Source organism: Erinaceus europaeus, chromosome 11, assembly GCF_950295315.1.
Source record: "Erinaceus europaeus chromosome 11, mEriEur2.1, whole genome shotgun sequence".
Classification (NCBI taxonomy): domain Eukaryota; kingdom Metazoa; phylum Chordata; class Mammalia; order Eulipotyphla; family Erinaceidae; genus Erinaceus; species Erinaceus europaeus.
In genome coordinates this window covers 1,782,560-1,801,956 of record NC_080172.1, presented here as the reverse complement: position 1 = coordinate 1,801,956, position 19,397 = coordinate 1,782,560, and the positions used below count along the sequence as shown (strand labels likewise).

Here is a 19,397-nt window from a genome sequence, read left to right as displayed (position 1 = left end):
CATGCAGATGGACTGAAAACTATTGTCTGGGGAGATGGTGTCAGAATTGAGAATAGGACTAGAAAGCTGGATTAGGGCAGAGTAGCTCCCAAACATGAGGAGAGTATATAAATACCATTAACTGTTAACCCCATCGATCTGACCCAGGGCCCAGGGTCTATTCCTATTCAGCACAGGAGCCTGTGTGACCTCTGAGTCCCTGTCAGTCTGAGCTCGCAATCCACGGTCACAGCTGGAACATTCTAAGCTGCACTCACTTCAGGACCTGTCTTCTTCATCTTCCTCAAGGGGCAGAGTAGGCCAACCAGCCTCCCTTTCCAGAGTGGGGCGTCCCTGCCATTCCTGCTCCACAGTGAGGGCAGGTCCTGGAGAGAGGCCCGAGAGAGGGCTTATGATGTTGTTCCTGAGGGAGGTGAGACTGGTTCTTTTTAACGTCATCTTAGACTAAGCACACAGCCTCGTGAGGGGCACACATGGAGCAGTGAGGGAGGAAGGGAACACCTGCCTTGCCGGCCAGATCACTTCAATCAACCCTGGCGATCAAGGGGGTGGCAGACGCTGTGGTCAGCGCAGCCTCACATCCAGTCCTGACAAAGTCTTAGAGACAGGCTGGCTATTTCCTCCCCACCCTCAAATCTCACGTGCTGCGATTCTCTCTGTTCTATCAATACACGAGGAAAGCGATCCAGTGGTTGAGAATCCAAATATTATTTGTTTGCTACATGCTGGAAAGAAAAAAGGGCAAGGGCTATAGGGACACGCTTGTTCATATTCACAAGACAAAGACCGTGAAAAATGGTTCAGTGTAGGGCATAGAAAAAATAAAGTGGAGAGGTACAGAGATGGCTCTCTGTGCTGACCTTTCTGTATCTGACTTAAAATGATGGAACCTGGGACTTTGGAGCCTAAGGCATGAGAGGCTCTTTGCATAACCATTATGGTATCTATCCCCAAAACTACATTAAAGAAAAAAAATAAAAAGACTGCTACCATGGTTATTACTGGAGCTCCTGGTAGCCATTTCCCCCCTTCCTGTCTTTTTTCCCCTTCCTCCCTTCTGTCCTTCCTTCCTTTCTTCTTTCTTCCCTCCCTCCCTCCTTCCTTTCTTCCCTCCCTTCCTTCATATATATATATATATATATATATATATATATAGAGAGAGAGAGAGAGAGAGAGTGAATTGAGAAGAAAAGGAAAGTAGAGAGGGAGAGAGAGACCTGCAGCACTGCTTCACTGCTCATAAACCTTTTCCCCTGCAGCTGGGGGCTGGGGATTTAAACCCACGTCCTTGTGTTCTCCTGGGTGTCTCAAGTGTCTGGCTTTGGAATCTTGTAAAGTGTATTATCTTTCTATTTTAATCATGACATCTTCCTTTTAGCGATTAAGATTTCATTTATCTTTTAACTAGAGTCCCTCTTGCATGCAACTCTTGAACATTCCTGCTATGCTATCTCCATGATCTTAATTTTTTTGAATTTAACGAAAAAGATAAATGACATTCTAGATTATGTAAGTAAGTAGCCACATAAAAATCCAAACTCTTCAAGGATTACCAGTCATTTTATGTAGGCAGAGCCCTTGCACCGTTGACTACTATGGGCTTGCTTATGTCCCTGCCCAAAGCGCACTTGGTAACTTGCTGACGCCAGTTGGTGATGTCATGAGGAGGCAGAAGCATTGTGAGGTGGTAGATCAGGAGGGTGGAGTCCTTATGATGTGGTGTCTGAACATGAAGGGACTGACAGTCCTCTCTCTCTCTTTCTCGCATCTCCAACATGTGAAGACCGAGAAGAAACCTTCATTTGTCCACCCAGAAGATGGACTTTACCAGACAGGGCATCTGCCGACATCCTTGCCTGAGAATTTCCAACTCCCAGAACTGTGAGACTTATTTTGCTGTTTAAGACACCTAGTTGCAGAGTAAGTCATGAACATAAAAATTCCACAAAACTCAGTAGGGAATTTCAGTCAAATAGATTATCAAAGGAGATTCTTGGGTTGTTTTGTTTTGTTTTGTTAGTGATTTAATGATGATGAGCAAGATTGTAAGGTAACGGGTACAATCCCACACAGTTCCCACCACCAGAGTTCTGTGTCCCATCCCCTCCATGGGAAGCTTCCCTGTTCTTCATCCCTCTGGGAGTCTGGACCCGAATTCTTTACGGGGAGCAGAAGGTGGGAGTTCTGGCTGCTGTCACTGCTTCTCCGCTGGACATGGGTGTTGGCAGGTGGACCCACACCCCCAGCCTGTGTCTGTCTGTCCCTAGTGGGGCAGGGCTCTGGGGAGGGGAGGCTCCAGGACATATGGGTGAGGGCGTCTGCCCAGGGAGGTCAGGGTGGCATCATGGCAGCATCTGCAGCTTGGTGGCTGAAAAATACATTTCTGTGTGTCTCCTTCACTCTGAATTTCCTGCTTCATTTCTGGCAGTTGTGGTCACCAGGATTCTTTCCCCACATCTAACAATCCTGTGGTACCAGCTGAGTGTATTATAATCTAACTTGATCTGAAGACAGCAGATTCCACAGGGCCCGCGTTCAGGCTCTCATTCTTCAAATACCAATTACAAAGCCAGCTATAAATTGGAAGTCTAGAAAAATACTCTACTCCATACAGATACTCACAAAACACACCAGAGGAATGATGAGCAAACAGGTGAGGAGACAGAGCAAGGCTGAAAAAGAGTCCCAGGCTTTTGACCCCTGGGAGTCAGGAGGCACCTTCCTCCCAACATGTAGGTGATGTCTGAACTTGTCCTTTCAAGAGATTTCTGGAGACTTCATAGTGGAGGCGCGCTTGATTAATTCGCTGCTGCCATTGGTGAAGTCAACACCCATCCTTCCTGTCCTCCTTGGTGGTAGGCGGTGTGCTGCACGGCCCAATCCTACACTCTGGTCTCCCTGGCGACCAGCTCCCACCTGTAGGCACTTTCCAAAATTACCTCATTAACATAAACCTCTTTAACATAAGGCTCATTAGCATAAGCCTCATTAACATAGGCTGGGCTGTGGTTGCAGGCCACTGACTTTGCATAACAAAAAGGGCCTTCCTTGCTCTTATCAGGATCTCTGTGCTAAAAATAGATTTTTGATTATAAATCACAGTCTCTATCGGACAGGGATATATAATTCACAGAAGGAAAGGATAAGCAGCAGTAGGCATAGAGAGTGGTCCTGTTGTCAGCAAGACGCACATAATTTCAAATAAAACCGGCTTTTTAAATTGACATTTTTAAGTTAAAATTTTGATAACGATAATAACTACAACAATAAAACAACAAGGGCAACAAAAAAAGAGAATAAATGAATAAATATAAAAAATAAATAAAGTTAAAATCTTGATAGCATAAATGAAAGGTGAAGAGAGTATTTTAAAAGTGGGAAGTTTTAAATCAACTGCTATTTGTAAGTATCAATTAATACAGCCTTATGGAAGACATTTTGGTAGAGTCTTATGGGAAACTTTTCAAAACACCAAGTCTAGAAATGTAAGCCGCGTTCAGGCTTGTAGTGAGTAGAGAGACGACCAGGGACTCATGGCTGAGTGGTGCGCAGTTCAGTCTTTATTCATATGGAACGCAGCGCAGTCTAAGCCATCTCTAATCACAGTCCTGTCCTTATACATCCTGAGGCAGAAGAGTCAGGTCCGAAGAGGATGTACGTAGGATAAGGGGGTGGGGAGAAGGAGAAACCATGCAAAACAGGGAGGATTAAACCAGTGCCCTGCAGGCAGGGCGGTGCTTAGTTAACAGTGGTTATGTAAACAGAATACAGGGTTAAGCAGGGGGATTAAACCAATGAAACAGAAGGGGTCTTAGAAGCAGAAGCATACCAACATACCAGGACATCTGTTTAGTGATGCTGTTGCAGCACAGGTGGTGACAACGACAACAAAAAGGACACAAGCCACATGTCTGTCCAGGGAGGCCGGTTGGCATCATGGCGGCATCTGGAACCTGGTGGCTGAAAGAGAGCTAACATACAAAGCCAAACAAATTGTTGACGAATCATGAACCTACAGGCTGGAACAGTGCAGATGAAGAGTTGGGGGGTCTCCATTTTGGAAATAGCTAGTAGGGCTGTTTTAGGTCTATTCCAAAGGGGCCCATGACTTTACTAGCTTTTGCCTGACTGAGCCTGACATCTGATATGCAGGTGGACCCAGGTGGTTGTCTGGGGGGACAATGTCATGGCTGGTAAAAGGACCAGAAAGCTGGATCAGGGAAGAGAGTAGCTCCATAATATGGGGAAGGGGTATGAATATTGTTGACTGCAAACCCCATGGAGTTGCAGACTGAACTTTTACTGAGAAGGCCCCAAGTCAGAGCAGAAGGCCAAGTCAGATGTTTGATATAGATAAGGCAACTGTGCCCATCTCTAGCTACAGGAACCAAGGTCACTGCCGTATTTTGTCTTTAACTGCTTGTCATGTCAGGTTCTGTAGCCCTGACTAGCTTCTGCCCTCCTGAAAGGTACCTACCCGCCCAGCAGTATAGCTTATGCCATGGCTAAGCTTTCCCAGACACAGCTGTAGAGGAAAGGTAACAGGCACCAGGCCCTGAGCAATGGGTCAAGTCCCACCCATAACCGGCCGCCTCCACTTCTTTTTTTTTTTTTTTTTTGCCTCCAGGGTTATCGCTGGAGCTCAGTGCCTGCACCATGAATCCACTGCTCCTAGAGGCCTTTCTTTTCCCCCTTTTGTTGCCCTTGTTGTTGTAGCCTTGTGTGGTTATTATTGTTGTTAGTGATGTTGTTCATTGTTGGATAGGACAGAGAGAAATGGAGAGAGGAGGGGAAGACAGAGAGGGAGAGAGAAAGATAGACACCTGCAGACCTGCTTCACCGCCTGTGAAACAACTCCCCTGCAGGTGGGGAGCCGGGGGCTTGAACCGGGATCCTCACGCCGGTCCTTGTGCTTTGCACCACCTGCGCTTAACCCGCTGCTCTACCACCTGACCCCGCCCCCCATTTACTTTTCCATGAATGACTTAAAGACCACATTGGAGCTCCCCTGCAGTGCAGGATGGGGTTCAGGATCCTGAATGTGAACTCTGAGAGCCCAGGTAGCTGACTGGTGCCCTGGGGCGGTACAGTGGTAGCACACAGCTGCTGGCTTCCACTGGCAGGCTCAAGGCAGAGGCCGGGGTCATCAATCAGTAATAGTTGACAGCATGACATTTGATGACAGCTGGTGGCTTGAGGTCAGCAGGACTCAATGACTCATCTCCCGACATCTGCCCCGACAAGTCTGTTTTTGTGTCTCACAGGAGTTTCTGTCAGTCACCTAGACAGCGCCAGGATACCTTGAGTATATCACAGCAAAGTGGGTTGGGACTCAAACTCCTAGAAGCTTCTTCTTTATTCAGTAATTGCTTTTATTTCTCTTTTACAATGATATTTTTATTTGTACATCACAAACTTATTACTTTTTTAAAAAAGTAAATAGTGATTTCTAAGACTAGAGGTTAATAGGAGTATAGATGAACACTGTTCCCAGCACAGTAGGTCTGTGTCCCTACACCCACTCCCCTGCAGAGGCGCTTAAAATCTCCCCCCACCCCACCCCAGAGTCATTTACTTTGGTGTGATACTCTAAGCCCAGATGCAGATTCTGCTTCGTGTTTCCAGTTCTGTTCTTCTTTCTCAACTTCTGTGAATGGGATCGTCCTATATTCATCCTTCTTTCTCTGGCTTATCTCACTTAACATAATTTCTTCAATCTCCATCCAAGAAGGAATAAAGAACATGGATTCAGGGGGGCAGACAGGGGGCACAGCGGGATAAACGCACATGGCATGCGCAAGGACCGTAGTAAGGACCCCAGTTCAAGCCCCCGGCTCCCCACCTGCAGGGGAGTTGCTTCACAAGCAGTGAAGCAGGTCTGCAGGTGTCTGGCTTTCTCTCCCCTTCTCTGTCTTCCCCTCCTCTCTCCATTTCTCTCTGTCCTATCCAACAACAACAACGATAAATAACAAGAGCAACGAAAGGAAACAAAAAAGCTTCCAGGAGCAGTGGATTCATAGTGCAGGCACCCAGCCCCAGCAATAACCCTGGAGGCAAGAAAAAAAAAAAAGGTGGGTTCATTATTCTTAATAGCTGAGTAGTATTCCATTGTGTATATAGACCACAACTTGCTCAGCCACTCATCTGTTGTTGGACACCTGGGTTGCTTCCAGCTTTGAGCTGTTAGAGATTGTGCTGCTGTGCACAGATCTTTTGGATGGGTGGATGGGTGTGCTGAATTCCTTAGGATCCACCCTGGAGTCTTCTTACTGCTCAGAGCTGTCGTTTGTACTGTGATTCGCTTTAGACCCATGGGCTCCAGACTTGGCTTAGGAAGGTATAACCCACCCAGCCCCATAAACCTAAAGGAGTTTCCTACTAAAGGCTGAAACATGAGTCAGCCAGCTGGAAAGAGCATGACCTCTCAACTGCTCCTGGAGCAGACTGTGAAGCCTACCAGACGCGTCCTGGGAGGCGGACAGTACTTTAACGAGAGCGTGTGGTGGCCTGGGAGGGAGGTCTCCATCAGCCTCGTAGGTGAGCATATAGTCAAGACTGGACGCAGCAAGCGTCTCCATTCTTTACACCCTTTTAGCTGGAGCCTATCACCATCGGGCAGTGGAATTCCCGATCCAGTTTTTTGTTTTACTCTTTGAGGACTGAGTCTGTTAGGCACTGTCTACTGTGGCGCATCCCTCTAGATCTTTGCCTCAGAGTAGATGGTGCATTGTCCATGTCCTTCAGCACACACACACTTAAAACACACGTTTCAGAATGGCATCCTGATAACTAGGACTGCATTCTGTTTGTTCTCCTCCTCCTTTCTTTAGGACTGCATTCTGTTTGTTCTCCTCCTCCTTTCTTTTCTTTTCTCCTTTTTAAAATTATCTTTATTTATTTATTGGATAGAGGCAGCCAGAGATCAAGGGGGGGGAGATAGAGAGGGAGAGACAGAAAGACACCTTCACCACTCGCAAAGCTTTCTCGCTGCAGGTAGAGTTTTGTTTTTTTTCCTTTTCAGCACTGGTTAAGATCACAAAATTAAGGATGGGGGAGATGGAATGATGGCTATGCAAACAGATTCTTGTGCCTGAGACTCCAAGGTTCCAGGTTTAATCCCCCGCACCACCATAAGCCAGAGCTGAGTAGGACTCTGGTAAAAAAGAAAAAAAAATCTTCTTAGTCACAAAATTAATTTTATTATTTACAGATGGATTGTCACTCGTGACTCACAGAGTAATAATAGGTCACACGTGGGCTCTCTGCCCCTCACTGGCCTGTGACGGTGCTGCCACTGCCAGAATTCTAGGTCTGCTGTTTGCTGCCAGTCTTAGGTCTCTCAGTTAGCTGAAAGTAGTCTAGAACTGTAAATCATTTAGACACACACATTTAAAATTGCCTCAAATAGTCACCAAAACATCTCAATATGCCTTTTTTTCCCCCTGTCACTTCATTTCATTTCCTAAAAGCCACTAATTCCTAGATAGAAACCCTGGAAACTTAAACGCCAAGATCAGATCAGATGCCATGTGGGTGGTATAATGACAAGTTACCTCTTAAAAAATCAACAAATTCTGATATTTCCATATTGTTATTTATAAAAATAATAAGAAGGGGCTGGGTGGTGGTGCACATGCTTGAGCGCACACATTACAATGAGCAGGGACCCAGGTTCAAGCCCCCGGTCCCCACCTGCAGGGGGAAAGCATTGCAAGTGGAGAAGTGGGGCTGCAGGTGTCTCTGTCTCTTCTTCCCCATCTCCCCTGCCCTCTCAATTTCTGACTGTTCTATCTAGCAAATAAATAAAGATAATTTGAAAAATTAAATAAGAAGCTTCTGACAGTGGAGACAGTATGATGGCTATGGAAAAGAATTTCGTACCTGAGGCTTTGAGGTCCAGATTTAATTCCTTGCATCACAATAAACCAGGTCTGAGCACTTTTCTGGCCTCTCTTTATTTTTCTTTCTTTCTGTTACTCTCATTGAAAAAAATAAATAGGATGTAAAATAATAATAATAAAAATAAAATAGTTTTAGAAACCACTGGTTCATGAGCACTCACTGCAATCCTTAATTAAGATCGAATTACTACAGTTTTATGTTAGTAAAAATTGTTCTCATAGTCTTAATATTTTACTTTCTTGGCTTTTTTTACTTTAATTTCTTTATTGGGATATTGATGGTTTATAGTCAACAGTAAAATACGATCATTTGTGCATGCATATCATTTCCCAGTTATCCACATAAGGATCCAGCCCCCACTAGGTCCTCCTCTGCCATCATGTTCCAGGACCTGAACCCTTCCCCCCACGCCACAGTCTTTTACTTTGGTGCAGGACACCAGTAGTATGCATATTTCTTTATGGTTTGGGGAAGTTGTATTCACTGAGGACCTCTGCCAAAATAAAAGCATGGCTATAGGCCATGGGTGTATCTTCAGATCAGGTTAAATTGCCCGTCTCTGAGTTCTCAGGAACAAGATGTGAGTCCAGAGAAGAGAAGCAAACACACACAGTAGTAGTCTCTGAGTTCTCAGGAACAAGATGTGAGTCCAGAGAAGAGAAGCAAACACACACAGTAGTAGCTTTCACAACCCTAGTCCAGCGTTTGTTCTCTCACTCCTTTTTCATGGTGAACACACTTGTGTTGCCCTGCAACTCTTTGAAGCACTCTATCCTTTCATTTTATTCTACTTTTGTTTGTTTGTATGAGTGAGAAAGATACCACAACACCACTTACCTCTAGCTCAAGGACTGAACCTGGGACCCTCAGACATGCCACTTCTATGCTGTCACATGCTGAGATCTCTCCCCAGCCTGAAGCTCTCCGTAACAAAGGATTGTTACAGTGGCAGGTCCTTGAGCATGCAGACAGCTGGTCAACCAAAGCCATCCTAGGCTCCCATTTGGCCAACCTTAGAATGTAACCATTAAAATGTCATTGAGCCAAATAATCAACTAAATGAGGGATGGGAGCAACACCTGAGTCAAGATCTATCTCCCCAGGGAGAACTTAAATGACAGAAGGCAGGCTTCTCTAATCGCTTCTCCACTGGACATGGGCATTGGCATATCCGCACCCCCAGCCTGTCTCTGTCTGTCCCTAGTGGGGCAGGGCTCTGGGAAGGGGAGGTTCCAGGACACACTGGTGAGGTCGTCCACCCAGGGAAGTCAGGTTGGTGTCATGGTACCATCTGCAACGTGGTGGCTGAAAAGCAGTCAGATATAAAGCAGAACAGATTTACATACTCTTACCGTATTTGAGAGCTACTCTCTTCCCTGATCCAGCCTTCTAGTCCTTTTTCCAACTCTGACACCATCTCCCCAGACAATACCTTTGACCCACCTGCATGTCAGCTGTTGGGCTCAGGCAAAAATCAGTAAAGTCATGGGCCCCCTGGAAAATATCAAAAGTGGACCTACCGGCTTTTTCCAAAACGGAGACCCCGAATCTCATGTGCTATAGGTTTACCTTCAGGTTCCTGATTTCTAAACTTTTCTTACTTCAAAGAGTTGAGTCACTGTCCTCACCTACACCTTGAGCAACTGCTTCTTCAGGGCTGACCAAGCACCAACTTCCCAAACAGAGCAGAGACCCCAAACTCAGAAAATTCAAAAAAACGGATCTTTGTTGTAAATCCCAATTTATGTAAATAGGCCTTAGTATCAGGAATGCAGGGTGCTTTGTGAGGCTCCTCACAATTACCCAACACTTCCTTAACTGCCTCCCCTGCCCTTCTTCTTCTAGCGTTTGCCCTTCTTCCATAGCCAGTTAACAGCGTCAGGTTGAGCCTGATGTAAAGTTTCGAGACCTCCTTTGAATCTGGAGAGGTGGCAGTCCCCCGCCCTGAGAAGCTGAAGTAGGGCAAGGGCCAGAGTGAGGGCGCAGCACAACAAAGGAGCAGGAGCTGTGGAGTCAGCCAGAGGGGCCTCCCTTCTCTGTGCCTGGTGACAAAGAGGACGTCTCTGAACCATCTTGGACATTAGCTATAAGATGAAAACGAGTGTCCCTGAGCGGGCACAGTGGATGCCACTGGACTCAGGGTGCTGTTCTGAGCTCTTCTTACCCTGTGTCTGTGCTTTCCTCACTCAGTTCACCTACATTCACCCAGATCCTCCTACATTCACCCTTCTCTTTGTGACTTACCTCACATGACATGATTCTTCCAAGCTCCCTCTGAGACGGGGATGTGGGACACAAGAAATGGCTCTGAAAGAGTTTAAGGGAAAGAATTGAGCACAATGACACCTCAGCTTTGAAGGTGCTAAAATTTAGCTTGTGCGGGGCGAGGAGGTGGGGTAGAGAGCATCATGGTGATGCCCATAGACTCTCATACCTGAGGCTCCAGAGTCCCAGATTCAGTCTCCTGCACCACCATAAACCAGAGCTGAGTAGTGCTCTGGTGAATAATAATAATAATGATCAATTAATTGATTAAATAAAAGTAGTTAATAGATGGGGCAGGTGGTAATGCACCTGGTTGAGTGCACATGTTACAGTGTGCAAGGACCCAGGTTCAAGCCCCTAGTCCCCACCTGCAGGAGGAGAGCTTTCTGAGTGGTGAAACAGGGCTGCACGTGTCTCTCTGTCTCTCTCCCTCTCTGTCACCCTCTTGATTTCTGGCTGTCTCTATCCAATAAATAAATGAAGATAATAAAAACATTTAAAAAATAAATTAAATGAGCTAGTAGAGAAAAAATTTAGAACTGTTTCAGATGACTATTGAGTGAACTGGCCTAGTTTTATCTTCTTCCAGCAATTCTTGAGGTTTGAAGAGGCTCCAAGTGCACTCTGAGAGTGCTTAGCCTCGCCCTCAGCAGATTATTTATAAGACTTGCTTTCATTAACTAACAGTAGTTTTTAAAAATTGTGAAGCTAATTTCTCTTGCATTCACATTAATGTCTTCTTATCTTTGTCTCCTACAACAGAGATATTACACCACTATAATTTTTCTAGGAAAATGCTTATCCTACACACTTAAGATTTTAAGTCCATGGTCTGGGAGGTGGTGCAGTGGATAAACCACTGGATTCTCAACCATGAGGTCCCGAGTTCTATCCTCGGCAGCACATGTACCAGAGTGATGTCTGGTTCTTTCTCTCCCCCTGTATCTCTCATGAATAAATAAATAAATAAATTCTTTAAAATAAAAGATTTAAAGTCCAAGGGACTGGGCAGTGGCACACCTGGTTGAGCACACATTACAATGCACAGGGTCCCAGGTTCGAGCTCCCAGTCCCCACTTGCAGGGGGAAAGACTTCATTCAACAGCGTGACACTGTTTATAGAGTCTCAGGAGATTCCCACTGTCTCTCTCTCCCTGCATTCCTTAATATCCTTTTTTATTTATTTACTTATTTTTTAACTTATTTCTATTTATTTATTTTCCCTTTTGTTGCCCTTGTTTTTTATTGTTGTAGTTATTGATGTAGTTGTTGTTGGATAGGACAGAGAGAAATGGAGAGAGGAGGGGAAGACAGAGAGGGGGAGAGAAAGCCAGACACCTGCAGACCTGCTTCACCACCTGTGAAGCGACTCCCCTGCAGGTGGGGAGCTGGGGGCTTGAACCGGCATCCTTCCCCCGGTCCTTGCACTTTGCACCACGTGCACTTAACCCGCTGCACTACCGCCTGACTCCCTATTTATTTGTTTTTTATAGCTGGGGCTCAGTGCCAGCATGATGACTTGACCGCTCCCAACCTCCAAGGTCCTTGAACATGGTAACCTGTGTGTTTAACCAGGTTCACCACCACTTGACCCCCAGTTAGGAAGTTTCTTGCATCGCAAGCTAAGTTCATGTGTTACATGTCAACTTACACCCTAATTAAGATAATAAAAACGACACACTTTACCTTTGGCTCCCTTTCCCCAGAACCACACGTTAGATGTTCATGCAGAGAATTCTAAATTCTGCACAAGGGGGGACCTGTGACCATTTTGTCTGGTAATATTGGCTGAGCCCCTAGGACAGAGCTTGGTAGGCATAATGTGTTTTGTCATTGGATGAGGTCATTCGCTTTTTCTAGGTAGAGAGAGGCGGAGAGAGAATGAATGAAACCACGGCATTGAGCTTCCTCTAGTGCAGCGGGGGCCAGGCGCAGACCTGTCCTCACACGTGGCAGCACACTGCGCAAGTGAGCTATCATCTCACTGGTTCCTCGATGGATTAGTTTCCACTGTCAAACATCTACTTCTGACCGCTTCAGTCCATCTAGCGAAGCACTATAGGTCCGGTCCACAGATGCATCTCTACCATGGACTCCCCAGAACTGCTCTGAGTGTTGAGCCTCATTTGGGGCTCATTCCTGAGGAAAGAAACAATGAGTACTGTGAAGATGCACTCAGTTTTAGTGACTGCCTTGGTGCTCACTACTCGCTTTTTCTGTCTTAAGTTCTCCTTGACTGAGCATTCCCCAGATTAGTTGGGACATGTGTTGGAGTGATTTTTGTATTAAGGGTTATGAATGGTAGTGCTTTTTATTAATGACTGAATATTGATTTACAAAATTATGAGACAACATAATTCCACACCAATCCCACCACCAGACCTCTGTGTCCCCATACCCTCCACTGGGAACTGCAGTCGTTCTCCCAAGGTCACACGTGGGTTGGCTATAATTTCTATAAGTGTCTGTCTGTATTTGTGTATATTAGCCCCTCCCCCTGTGGTCTCCTGTTTATTGTTTCTATAAGTGTCTGTCTGTATCTGTGTATATTAACCTCCGCCCCCTGTGGTCTCCTGTTTATTGTTTCTATAAGTGTCTGTCTGTATCTGTGTATATTAACCTCCGCCCCCTGTGGTCTCCTGTTTATTGTTTCTATAAGTGTCTGTCTGTATCGGTGTATATTAACCTCCTCCCCCTGTGGTCTCCTGTGTATTGTTTCTATAAGTGTCTGTATCTGTGTATATTAGCCTCCTCCCCCTGTGGTCTCCTGTTTATTGTTTCTATAAGTGTCTGTCTGTATCGGTGTATATTAGCCCCTCCCCCTGTGGTCTCCTGTGTATTGTTTCTATAAGTGTCTGTATCTGTGTATATTAGCCTCCTCCCCCTGTGGTCTCCTGTTTATTGTTTCTATAAGTGTCTGTCTGTATCTGTGTATATTAGCCCCTCCCCCTGTGGTCTCCTGTTTATTGTTTCTATAAGTATCTGTATCTGTGTATATTAGCCGCTCCCCCTGTGGTCTCCTGTGTATTGTTTCTATAAGTGTCTGTATCTGTGTATATTAGCCTCCTCCCCCTGTGGTCTCCTGTTTATTGTTTCTATAAGTGTCTGTCTGTATCTGTATATTAACCTCCTCCCCCTGTGGTCTCCTGTTTATTGTTTCTATAAGTGTCTGTCTGTATCTGTATATTAACCTCCTCCCCCTGTGGTCTCCTGTTTATTGTTTCTATAAGTGTCTGTCTGTATCTGTGTATATTAGCCCCTCCCCCTGTGGTCTCCTGTGTATTGTTTCTATAAGTGTCTGTATCGGTGTATATTAGCCCCTCCCCCTGTGGTCTCCTGTGTATTGTTTCTATAAGTGTCTGTATCAGTGTATATTAGCCTCCTCCCCCTGTGGTCTCCTGTTTATTGTTTCTATAAGTGTCTGTCTGTATCTGTGTATATTAGCCCCTCCCCCTGTGGTCTCCTGTTTATTGTTTCTATAAGTATCTGTATCTGTGTATATTAGCCGCTCCCCCTGTGGTCTCCTGTTTATTGTTTCTATAAGTGTCTGTCTGTATCGGTGTATATTAACCTCCTCCCCCTGTGGTCTCCTGTGTATTGTTTCTATAAGTGTCTGTATCTGTGTATATTAGCCTCCTCCCCCTGTGGTCTCCTGTGTATTGTTTCTATAAGTGTCTGTCTGTATCGGTGTATATTAGCCCCTCCCCCTGTGGTCTCCTGTGTATTGTTTCTATAAGTGTCTGTATCTGTGTATATTAGCCTCCTCCCCCTGTGGTCTCCTGTTTATTGTTTCTATAAGTGTCTGTCTGTATCTGTATATTAACCTCCTCCCCCTGTGGTCTCCTGTTTATTGTTTCTATAAGTGTCTGTCTGTATCTGTATATTAACCTCCTCCCCCTGTGGTCTCCTGTTTATTGTTTCTATAAGTGTCTGTCTGTATCTGTGTATATTAGCCCCTCCCCCTGTGGTCTCCTGTGTATTGTTTCTATAAGTGTCTGTATCGGTGTATATTAGCCTCCTCCCCCTGTGGTCTCCTGTTTATTGTTTCTATAAGTGTCTGTCTGTATCTGTGTATATTAGCCCCTCCCCCTGTGGTCTCCTGTTTATTGTTTCTATAAGTATCTGTATCTGTGTATATTAGCCGCTCCCCCTGTGGTCTCCTGTTTATTGTTTCTATAAGTGTCTGTCTGTATCGGTGTATATTAGCCCCTCCCCCTGTGGTCTCCTGTGTATTGTTTCTATAAGTGTCTGTATCTGTGTATATTAGCCTCCTCCCCCTGTGGTCTCCTGTTTATTGTTTCTATAAGTGTCTGTCTGTATCTGTATATTAACCTCCTCCCCCTGTGGTCTCCTGTTTATTGTTTCTATAAGTGTCTGTCTGTATCTGTATATTAACCTCCTCCCCCTGTGGTCTCCTGTTTATTGTTTCTATAAGTGTCTGTCTGTATCTGTGTATATTAGCCCCTCCCCCTGTGGTCTCCTGTGTATTGTTTCTATAAGTGTCTGTATCAGTGTATATTAGCCCCTCCCCCTGTGGTCTCCTGTGTATTGTTTCTATAAGTGTCTGTCTGTATCTGTATATTAACCTCCTCCCCCTGTGGTCTCCTGTGTATTGTTTCTATAAGTGTCTGTCTGTATCGGTGTATATTAACCTCCTCCCCCTGTGGTCTCCTGTGTATTGTTTCTATAAGTGTCTGTCTGTATCTGTGTATATTAGCCCCTCCCCCTGTGGTCTCCTGTGTATTGTTTCTATAAGTGTCTGTCTGTATCGGTGTATATTAACCTCCTCCCCCTGTGGTCTCCTGTGTATTGTTTCTATAAGTGTCTGTCTGTATCTGTATATTAACCCCCTCCCCCTGTGGTCTCCTGTGTATTGTTTCTATAAGTGTCTGTATCTGTGTATATTAGCCCCTCCCCCTGTGGTCTCCTGTGTATTGTTTCTATAAGTGTCTGTCTGTATCGGTGTATATTAACCTCCTCCCCCTGTGGTCTCCTGTGTATTGTTTCTATAAGTGTCTGTCTGTATCTGTATATTAACCCCCTCCCCCTGTGGTCTCTTGTGTATTGTTTCTATAAGTATCTGTCTGTATCGGTGTATATTAGCCCCTCCCCCTGTGGTCTCCTGTGTATTGTTTCTATAAGTGTCTGTCTGTATCAGTGTATATTAGCCCCTCCCTCTGTGGTCTCCTGTTTATTGTTTCTGTAAGTGTCTGTCTGTATCTGTGTATATTAGCCCCTCCCCCTGTGGTCTCCTGTTTATTGTTTCTATAAGTGTCTGTCTGTATCGGTGTATATTAGCCCCTCCCTCTGTGGTCTCTCGTTTTCTCTTCCCAAGTCACACCTACACCAGTTACTAATCCAGATCTTCTACACCCAAATGTCCCTCCCTTGCTCCTCCTCTCTCTCTGGTTCCTGATGGAGTTGGGGTTCAGAGCACTCTTGTCATCTTCCCCCCCCCCCCATCTCTTCTCTCCCTCTGGGAGTATGGACCAAATTTCTCTTTTTCTTTCTTTTTTTTTTAAGTTAGTATTTTTTTTCCCTTGGGGGGATTAATGTTTTACATTCGACAGTAAATACAATAGTTTGTACATGCATAATGTTTTTCAGTTTTCCACATAACAATACAACCCCCACTAGGTCCTCTGTCATCCCCTTTGGACTTGTACTCTCCCCCCCCAACCCACCCCAGAGACTTTTACTTTGGTGCAATACACCAACTCCAGTTCAGGTTCTTTTTTTTTTTTTTTCTTTTTGTTGCCCTAGTGTTTTTTATTGTTGCTGTAGTAGTTGTTGTTGTTGTTATTGATGTTACTGCTGTCGTTAGATAGGACAGAGAGAAATGGAGAGATTAGGGGAAGACAGAGAGGGGGAGAGAAAGACAGACACCTGCAGACCTGCTTCACCGCCTGTGAAGCAACTCCCCTGCAGGTGAAGAGCTGGGGGCTCGAACCGGGATCTTTACGCCGGTCCTCATGCTTTGCACCATGTGCACTTAACCCGCTGTGCTACCACCTGACTCCCTCCAATTGAGCTTCTACTTGTGTTTTCTTTTCTGCTCTTGTTTTTCAACTTCTGCCTGACAGTGAGATCATCCCATATTCATCTTCTGTTCTGACTTATTTCACTTAACATGATAACATCAAGCTCCATCCAAGATGGGCTGAAAGTGGTGAAGTCACCATTTTTAATAGCTGAGTAGTATTCCATGGTGTATAGAGACCACAACTTGCTCAGCCACTCATCTGTTGTTGGACACCTGGGTCGCTTCCTCGGTTCCTTTGACCCCACACCCTCTCCAGCATTTGCTGCTGTTACCTTTTCTGATGTCTGACATTCTCACAGGAGTGAAGTGGTATCTCATTGCCGCCTTTATTTGCATTTCTCTGACAATCAAAGACTTGAAGCATTTTTCCATGTGTTTCTCAGCCTTTTGGATCTCTTCTGTGGTGAATATTCTATCCATGTCCTCTCCTCATTCTTGGATTGGGTTATTTGTTTTCTTATTGTTGAGTTTGGTAAGCTCTTTATATATTCTGGTTATTAGCCTCTTGTCTGATATATGCCATGTAAAGATCTTCTCCCATTCTGTGAGGGGTCTCTTGGTTTGGGTAGTGGTTTCTTTTGCTGTGAAGAAGCTTTTTAATTTGATGTAGTCTCATAGGTTTATACTTGCCTTAGTCTTCTTTGTATTTGATTCATTGAAGATGTCTTTAAAATTTATGTGGAAAAGAGTTCTGCCAATATTTTCTTCTAAGTATCTGGTAGTTTCTGCTCTAACATCCAAGTCCTTGATCCACTTGAAATTTATTTTTGTATGTGGTGAAATATAGTGGTTCCGTTTCATTCTTCTGCATGTTTCAACCCATTTTTTCCAACACCATTTGTTGAAGAGACTCTGCTTTCCCCATTTAATAGTCTGGGCACCTTTGTCAAAGATTAGATGTCCATACGTGTGGGGCCTCATTTCTTGGCTCTCAGTTCTATTTCACTGGTCAGTGTGTCTATTCATGTTCCAGTAACAAGCAGTTTTGATGACAATGGCCCTATAATACAATTTGAGATCTGGGAGTGTGATGCCTCCGGTTCTGTTCTTTCTTCTCAAGATTGTTTTGGCAATTCTAGGTCTTTTCTGGTCCAGATAAACATTTGTAGTGCTTGTTCTATTCTCCTAAAAAATGTGCTTGGGATCTTGATAGGGATAGCATTAAATTTGTAGATGGCTTTGGATAGTATATTCATTTTGATTATGTTAATTCTTCCAGCCCGTGAACATGGAATATCTTTTCACTTCTTTGTGTCTTTTTCAATTTCCTTGAGTAATGACTCATAATTTTCAGTATACCAGTCTTTCACTTCTTTGGTTAGGTTTATTCCTAGATATTTGATTGTTTTTGTTGCTATAGTAAAAGGAACTGATTTCTGGATTTCATCTTCTTTTTTTTTAATATTTATTTTATTTATTTATTCCCTTTGTTGCCCTTGTTGTTTTTTTTTATTGTTGTAGTTATTATTGTTGTTGTCATTGTTGGATAGGACAGAGAGAAATGGAGAGAGGAGGGAAAGACAGAGCGGGGGAGAGAAAGACAGACACCTGCAGACCTGCTTCACCGCCTGTGAAGCGACTCCCCTGCAGGTGGGGAGCTGGGGCTCGAACCGGGATCCTTATGCCGGTCCTTGTGCTTTGCGCCACCTGCTCTTAACCCGCTGCGCTATAGCCCGACTCCCTGGATTTAATCTTCTAACTTAGTGTTTGCATAGAGAATGCCACTGACTTTTGTATGTTAATTTTGTAGCCTGACACCTTACTGTATTGCCTGATGATTTCCAAAAGCTTCTTGCTGGATTCCTTAGGTTTTTCTATGTATATTATCATGTCATCTGCAAATAAGGAGAGTTTGGCTTCTTCTCTTCCAATCTGTATGCCTTTAATTCCTTGCTCCTGCCTGATTGCTATGGCAAGAACTTCCAACACTATGTTGAATAGTAATGGTGATAGTGGGCAGCCCTGTCTAGTACCTGATCTGAGGGGAAATGCTTCCATTTTCTCACCATTGAGTATGATGTTGGCTGTAGGTTTGCTTTATATAGACTCCACTAGCTTCAGGAATTTTCCATCTATTCCCGGTTTTTGTAGTGTTTCGATCATAGAGAGGTGTTGGATTTTGTCAAAGGCTTTCTCTGCATCCACTGATATGACCGTGTGGTTTTTGGTTGCACCGAATCTCTTCCTGTGGCACAGTTTTCTTCTACAATGACATTCAATTTATTTCACTTATATAATCTCTAAAACCTGTATAGGACTAGGAAGATACTGTAGGTGTGGCACTCGGCCACAGTTTGGGCCCTGCGATCCCTGAGTGTCAGAGCCGATCAGTGCTCTGGCCAATCCTCCTTAACAAACAAAATGACTGTAAAATGTCCTAGCCCGTTTCCCTCAGATATATTTAAAACTTACAGATGAGAGTTTACATCACACTGGGTGACTGCCCATTCAGTGGGGCACACGCTTGCCATGCACAAGGCCCAGGCACAAGCCCCCGCCTAGTGCCTCACAGAGCAGGTTCAATACATGGCACTATTTTCCCTATTGGATCTGTTGAATTATGTTCTAAGAAGTTGTTACCAGGTTTTCATGTCAAATGAATTTAAGCAAAAACATACCTCCAGAACTTATATTGGAACACTTAATATAGTTGTTTTACATCAGAGATTTAATTCAACTAAATCTGATGGAAAATGGTCATTAATAACATTTAGTGAAAATTATCTTTCACAGGTCTTATACAGGTCATAGGTAAGAACATTAAGAAATACACTAAGCACTGGGACTAAGACCAGGGCCTTGCCTGCTAAGGAACATTGCCAGTGATTAAAACAAAACAACAAAGCAGAACTTTGATATGTATTGTCCCAAATGATGTACTTCTGATGGATTTTGGTTGTTCCAGAATTTCCTCATGCCCTTTCCACATCCAGACCCCAATGTGTCCCTGGAGAAGACCGCCTGAGGCCATTTGGTACACACCTGGAGGCCAAGTCAGTTCATGAAATCTCTTGTTGATGTATTTCTGTTTAGGAGACTGCATCATAATTGCAATTACACTATGACTGCTGTTCTCAAAGTTCATATTGTGTGACTGATCTGAAGTCAGTCAGATTTGTAAACAGGGTAGCAAACCAGATATTTTTCTTCCATGTATACAATAATTGTTTTAAAAAGTGCAATTTGC

The 19,397-nt window shown here is 44.4% G+C and overlaps 1 protein-coding gene and 1 long non-coding RNA gene across 2 annotated transcripts in view; one reads left to right on the top strand and one right to left on the bottom strand.

Moving 5' to 3' along the window:
* NSA2 (NSA2 ribosome biogenesis factor) overlaps positions 1-19,397 on the bottom strand; it is a 116,436-nt gene that overhangs the window by 13,820 nt on the left and 83,219 nt on the right. The gene's annotated exons all lie outside the window — the stretch shown is intronic.
* Positions 1,774-19,397, top strand: part of LOC132541284 (uncharacterized) — a 32,211-nt gene continuing 14,587 nt past the window's right edge. The window contains exon 1 of the long non-coding RNA XR_009552436.1: positions 1,774-1,920. This is a non-coding gene — a long non-coding RNA (uncharacterized LOC132541284). The remainder of the gene's footprint in view (positions 1,921-19,397) is intronic.